We start from the raw sequence: 8,313 nt of genomic DNA, 5'->3' as shown, positions 1-8,313 counted from the left end.
GCACTATCACGATACCTATAATTTAAAGTGTAAACTATAACTATAACTACAGATTGTAAAAAAAAAAATAACTTGATGAAACAAAAGTAATATTCATTTCATACAGATGTATTTACTGGATTTATTCATTTTCGTTAACTTACACAAAACAATTTAGATATGAGTCGGATCCTGCTAAGCTGTATTTACATGAGATAGGAATATATAAATGTATTATTTTCAACTAGAACTCGAGTAGATATAAACATATAGTATGGTCTGATAATAAGCGTAAGGTTGATTGATCCAGATTGCAGCTGTGTTATTTTATTACCATAACACATTTTCTTTTTCTCCTAATATTCATATTACGTCCCTTTCTCATTGTAGTTTAATGCGATTGAAGTTAAACTTAATATTATCACGTTACGTGTTACATACAAAACTTCAAGTGTTGTCTGGAAACCTATAAAATGTCCATCTCTTTATACTTTTATGATACCAATAACCAAGGAATAAAATATATAGGTGTTAATAATACGTCATAGTATCTATAAAAAAAAATTGATTTTGCCGATCAATGTTAGTATATATTCCACTTCGAAGAAAATGTATATGAATAATAAATATATATTAATATGTAACTATTAAATTGTATATAATACATGGTGGGAATTAAGGTTATTTTAAATTCTGAGAGGAGCAAAGAAGCTAGTGGTTTTACAATGATGTTTTTTTTTATCCTGTAAACAAAATGTCTACCAGAAGGAATGCTTCGATTTCAACATATTATAGTATATTATCTTTTAGAAAATTGGATCAAGATGGTACTTTAAAAAGGTAATTTTTAGATTTTCACAATAGTTTTTTAAAGCCACGAGAAAAACCACCAAAATTTATTTTTTTTCCTAACGCTTTGTTTATCACGACTATAGAAACGAATAACATTTTAAAATTACATAATTCCCACTAGGTATATAAATTATAATATACAATAAATGATTACCTACTTATTAATACATATGTATAATTCATACATTTTCTTTCATCAACTCAGGATCGTTTTTTATCGTATGCAATCATTGCATTCAAATCGAATACTGTAATAATACACCATCCTGTCCGAGAACCGAAGTGACGATGGACAAACTTCCACCACCGCTGACCTATACTCCACCCCGCTGCACTTACCAGTAATTTACATTTTATTCGATTTTATGGTGGTAAACAAAGCGTTACGCAAAATCGGTGAAAAACAAATATCTGTATCTAGCCCAAAAACATATTAATGTTATAAAAAAAAATTAATCAACAAAATAATTTTAATACTTAACTTCTATAATTACTACATTTTTAAGACAACTGTGCTTGTGTTGACTACTGGAACGCTGGACTACTGGAATTATAAATAGACAGAGTGCGAGTGCAACTAGGACGTCATTAATCGGAAGAGTAGCCCTGCAATCGGGACACATGATATTATAGACTAAATTTCCGCTTTTATGTGTCAACCAACGGTTTTAAATTGAATTTAATAAAAACAAAATTGTTTTTTTAATATCAACCTTAAAGTTTTTAGGTTTTTTTTTTTGTTTTGTTAACGACTAGCTGGAGGCGTGAGATGTGCAATGTGTCGCTATGTTTCAGAGCTATCAAAATGTAATAAAAATACTTTGACATTAATGCTGCCCCAAAATATGTTTACAAAAATAAATGGATATGAAATAAAAATGATTTTATTATTTATTTAATGACAATACCAGTTAAGTCAATGATATTGTTAATTATATTATCAGGTACAAACCATGTACAAACCTATCACCCTATGATAGAGTCTTAAGCCTTAATATGTTGTTGTATAAAAAACGTCTACGAAATTTCTCAGGCCCAATAATTTGTCTTAACAAAGTTTACCAAAATTGTCAACACGTATGTCTAATTGGTGTTTTTAAGTGCGTAATGTTTAAGGAAACATTATATACGGTACATTAAAACGCCACATTTTTGTCACAATGTGTTTAGTGTAACCAGCTTTTTGAATAAGATTATCAGAGATTAATTTCAATTGAATAGTGGAAGTATAGTTGAACCACAACCAAATATTTTTGCTTTAAAATACGTTACACGGTTTATTTAACTGAAAATAATTTTAATATAGTCTTCAGAGCATCAAAATAATATTTGATGTATTAAAAATAATTTAATGTATTAATAAAGTATAGGTACCTACCTAATGATTTTAATCACATAATTGCAACTTGACCGCTTTAAAATGAAAAAATACTTGGTAAATTTGAAGGAAACAATATTAACTATTAATATTTGACGACGAATTTATCAGCGTAACGAAACTCGGGTGCAGTTCACCGGTATGGGTAGGCGAGTATACCACAATTTATAATAGTCATACTGCAGCGGAACGGCGTCACGATTCGTGACGTGCAGTAATAACGTCTCGGAAATACTATTTAAGTCCTCCGGTTCATTATCCTGATATTGACGTGTACCTAATTAATTAGCGAAATCGAAGCGATAGGCAGGGAATTACAAGTCGCCAAAAACGTATACCGTATACGTATCCTAGGGGCAACTGCACTCGCTAAACTTACAGTGTATACATAGCTATAAAGGCTTACGCGGATAAATATTATAATACATAATACGTGTTGCAGTAGTCTGTGAGTGCTTAACCGAGTACAACAAAACGCGCCATCCGTAACAAAATATATATACACTATTTTGAAACTTTATTTCCCAGGATCCGCCGACCCAGCTGCGTAAATCAACGTATTTTGTCTGTCTTGCGTAAATTTTAGAACAAAATAATAATAATATTATGTTGAGTGTACGTAACATACTCGAGGCATGCGTTGCCCTAATCAAACGCTACTCTTGCCCGTTCATCTACACCGCCGTCGAATCTTCGCGTTTCAATATACCACGAGGAGCAAGTGTATTATAATATAATAACGACAACAATGATGATGATGATTATGATAATAATAGTTGGTAGTTGGTAATTGGTATATAGCGGACGGTATGCATAACGGCTGCTGCATAGTAGTTGTAGCGTAAAAGTCGTAACCGTCCACGTCTCACAAAACATGAATAAAGGTAGGTGGTGTACAACAGTGTTGTAGGTATATTATATTTTATAGCTGCAAAACGGGAATTCATTCATCCTGGCATAACGCTCACGTCCGGTCCGACCGTATTATACAAACTACAAAGGTTTTCGAGTATAATATAATATTATGTAATATTATATAATATTATGTATGTCGTTGCAAAACAACAATAATACGCACATCTCTCGTGATTATATTGTGCGTTTGTCAAAACCTCGTGCATTATAGTATTATATACTTTCAAAATCATACTCGCCGAAGGGTCGTTTTATATTATTGTGAACGTATCGGACGAACAGACGAACCATTTCCAAAAAAATTGTACAGATACTTCAAAATAACCGTGGACAGGTATACCACTTAAAATAATATGTTTTGTATCGTTTTTCGTCCGTATAGATGACAAATAAAAGTTTAAAATTATACATACAGTCCAACTTGGTCAACTCGAGAATGAAAGGACGGGTGAAAAAATTCGAGTTACCCAGGAAGTAATATATTTGTAGGTAAAAAATATTATAATTAAAAAAAAATTATAATAATTTTAATGAGTACCTACATATACACCTATTATTTATACAGCATCTTGGTACTAGATACCTAGTAATAGTTGAATAAATTACTATAGTCATCATTGTTTGCCGACATAAAAACATGTTCGTCCCAAATAGTTTGCAAATGTTAATTCGTGTAGTTGTTTAGGTAACCCAGAACGGGATTCATACACCACTCAATACTCATTAGTAAATATATTTTATATATTATTGAGGACGCAATTTGAGTGCCATTTATAGTTCCATAATTTAATTTATCTGTAATGGAGGTAGGTAGGTAGAGCAAACTACCATCGCTCGTAGTACATACTCGGCTGCATTTTCTACACAATTAGTTACTATACAATATTAAAATTCATTGTTGTTTTCATTATTACGCGAACTATTTAAATTGTACAGCCGACCATCAAACCGTAAAAGGTACTTAGTTAGATCTCGATTTGAGCGTCATTAATCATAAGATACATTTCGTAGGTATTATCAGCAGAAACCATTATCCGGATGAGAGATGGGAGAAACAAGGAATCTTTCCTATACGTAAGGTATGTTTGACATTGAAAAATTGGATTTTTTTACGAATAGTCACTGTAAAAAACAAAAACTTAATAAACCAACAGAACAGTTGGTGTCCAAATGAAATTTATTAATTTTACTGAGTCTAAAATAATATTGTTATAGTCCCATATAAATTATACGCCTAAAGTTTTGTTGCTATTTCCTATTACCTATAATAATAGTTTGATAACAACAAATAACAATATTATAATTTAAGCGTAATGTTCACAGACAAGCCGTGAATGCACTGTGATAAAACCGGTTTATTATGAAAGCTAGCTCCGAACCTAGCTGACTCGGTACAACTTATACACAGATATGCACGTAATATAATTTAATAATAACCTTTAGAGGGCAAGAAAACATACAATCCTTCCACAGAAAACGTATTTTTTTAATAATAATAATATCTAGATTTAGAAGGGCTAATGATAAGTGTATCGTGCGTTAATCCGTTGTTCTATGATTTATTTATTACATTTTTGTGGAACGAATAATTTGATTTTCGATAAAGTAAGGTAAATACTAAATAGCAAGCAAATTTGTTTTGGGTTGAATATTTTTTCTTAGTCAATTCCACAATTGTATAACGTTCCAGTGTATCTTGATAAACTTTTTAAAGTATTGTGATTATATATTATACCTACTTTGCGTTTGTTATGCGAATTTATTTGTATTTTTTTTACACAATCATAAATAAAAAAAAATAGGAGTACAGCGGCATAGTTATTGAAATAATAAGTACAATATTTGTGTTACAATAATTACTTAAGATCTATATTTGAATAAAAACAAGATTTGTCCCTGACCACAAATCGGATAAATGTATGGAAAAAATAAAGGTATTCCGTATATATTTTGTTATTTTAAAAAAATAATAATATTTAAAAGTAAAGAATTATATTTTCATTCATACTTCCTATTTTTATTTATTTAGTTTAATATATAATAATACTTCAATGATATATTAACAACTTGCAAGGTTGTGTAGACAAAATATGATTGAGTTCGTTAAAACAAGTCTGTCCAATATAATTACTACTAAACAGACAAGTCACAACTTCTCAAGGATTGATGATTTAATGATGATGCGTTTATTTCACAATCGGCAAACTTCAATTTCATTTAAATATTTTCACTAAAAATATCTTTTTTTTAATAAGCGGGCAAATAGGTAACACTGCTGTATAAGTTGTGTAGTTGTAATGTTGTATACATCGAGTGTACATATCTTTGTCATTGAGTAGGATACTGTAATGGATGTGTTAAATTTAAATTCGATAATAAATCATTACATATACGAAAAACGATTCGGAGTGGAAGCGATCTGTCAGCCTATAATATTACTAAGTATATTTTGTTATCTATTTATATTTATATTCAGTGTTGTGCTTAAAATAAATTTATCTAGATATGTTATCTAGATAAAAATTATAGCCATCTAGTTAAATTTATCTAGATAATTCACAAAATCCATAAATAATAATTAATAATAACAATTTTACAATATTATCATTCAATATAAAATAGATAACTTAATAAGAAATCTAATTTGTATTACTTGCAAAAATTGGTTCTAAAATAGTTTTACATAGCATTTATTATTAATTATGAATAATGCACAGATATAAACTACTATTATAGTATATTATAACTGTTGAATAATGACGATTTATTATGTCAATATGCATAGGAGATGTGAATTATTCATATAATTTTATAATATGATCCATGCAGGGGAAGTCTCACGCTCAGGGGCGGATAGGGCTATTTTATGTTACCGGGAAATTAATTCAAGGGGGGCCCCGAACGGAAGGGCCCCAAAAAATTTTTACTCGATTCGCTCGCAGTACAATCGCTAATCTAATTTTGTAATTTTATGTACACTGTTTGAGGATGTCAAAAAAATAAATAGTATGCTGCAATTCTGGCAACATTTTTTATTAGGTAGAAATTAATATATTAATTTTTTTTTAATATTTCACTTTGTGCAGCTACCTTATCAATTATATCAATAGGATTAATTTCAGTTAACGTTTCTTTTTCAACACTCATTAACATAAAACTTTCTACATTTTCTTGTGACTTTGAATTTCTTAAATAATTTTTAACCTATTTAAGTTTTGAAAAACTACGTTCACATCTTACTTGAGTGATTGAAAACGTAAGTAACAATTTATATGCAAAATACAGACCTGGGTAAGCATTACTAAATAAATTATGATTAACTATTACGCCAAAACAACAAACAACGCAGCACATTTCCTTTGTTTCCTCAGAATTATGAGAACATTTTTCATTATCCATATAATTTTGTTCTGTAAAGAATAAAAATGTTATAGGTAAACTGAAGACATAACCCATAGACTTATAATTTAAGCATACAAACCATTATCTTCTCCGTCTTAAATTAATTCAATAGCTTCCTCATATTGATCACTTATACAATTTCTTTTTAATTTTGGCCACTTGGAAACAAAGTCATTACTACTCTGACATGCTGTCCATGATACAATCTGGCATAAATGGTACAATATTTAAATGGATACTTTTTAATAAATCATCTGGTAGAGGTTCATCAATACAAAAATTATTTGGATCCAAACAATTGAAGTCAGCATATAAATGTTTGTGCTTTTCAAAACGTACTACAATACTTAGGATAACTGAGTCAAATATTATATTATGCACATTTACTGTATACGAATGCAATGGATCTTCGATTGGGTTATCAGTTGATTCATATGCAAATTGCTTCGAGTTTTTTCTTGGTCGAAATGATCTTATATACTGTCATGGATTTGGATAGAGGTGTTTTCTACTGTTTCTAATTTACTGCTTGCCCATGTCAAAAAATTATCAGCAGCTTGCTTGATACTGGTAAAATCACGATCATTTTTTTTCAAATCATTATGAGTTTGAAATACCATTTGGTGGTCAGAAACTAAATTTACACCATAACCTTGAAGGTATTTGGTTAAGGGCGTGGTCTTATTAAAAATTCTTAAATATACTTGTGCTGTTAAAATTGTTTCATATTTACACAATCCTTCCATCAAACCACTAGCCTTTAGTCGTGCTTCTGGTTTAATATTTATATTTTCACAAATTTCTTCTAATGAAGTTATAAATTCAACAAACAGTCAGTCTTGTAAAGTATTTGAATACTTGTATTTAAATACTTTTTGAAGTATTTATATGGTATTCTAAATACAATTTTTTTAATGTATTTTATAAGTATTTAGAATACTTTTTAAATGTATTTTTAACAAAATTTAAATACTTGTATTAAAATACCATAAAATCCGTTTTATTAATTTTAATTTATTATTTTTCACAAAAAATTTACAACAATAAAAATAATATAGTTTTCGTTGAAAACTAGGTAATATTATGTTTTTGTATAGTAAAATTAGGTAATAACATTATTTAAAATTTAAAAAATACCACATCAAATTTTATATGGTTTCTATATTGGAATTTTTTAAGAAAATTGAAAATCTAATAATTTTAAAATAGTTCCATATTAATAGTTAATACCACTCTTTGGTTTATTTGTTTCATTACAATTTAATCAATATTAGTTGAAATATATCTGAATGCAGAATGAAATATGTGAACATGTATATGTTACCGGAAATGTTGACAATTCCTAGTAAATGTTGACAATTCCTAAAATCGGAAGGAAATGATATCATCGCCTAGTATATTATGTTATCATTTCCTAACGATAGTAGGCAAAGATGGCAAATTTTTTAAATTTAATCTGACTTATTTAAATATTATTTTTTTTCAAAAATAATTATTAATTAATCTACTATATCACCTTAATAAATAATCAATTAATAAACAAGTATTTTTTTAACATTTTAATTTATGTAATTTAAGCTTTTTAAAATTTTTTTATGATTTGCATACGTTTGCAACAATTTTTATTTTCACATGACAAACTTCCATGACATTTAGAATTACAAATTCTAGATTCCGATCTGCAAGCACACCTGTTCGTCTTGCATTTTGTCTTACATTGACATCGGGTATATCCTTGTGCCCCTGAAATACTATTTACAGTAGCTGCCTCCCGAAGTGATAATACG

This window comes from Acyrthosiphon pisum, chromosome A1, assembly GCF_005508785.2.
Source record: "Acyrthosiphon pisum isolate AL4f chromosome A1, pea_aphid_22Mar2018_4r6ur, whole genome shotgun sequence".
In the NCBI taxonomy this organism is placed as follows: Eukaryota; Metazoa; Arthropoda; class Insecta; order Hemiptera; family Aphididae; genus Acyrthosiphon; species Acyrthosiphon pisum.
Note: the sequence above shows the minus strand (reverse complement) of the source record.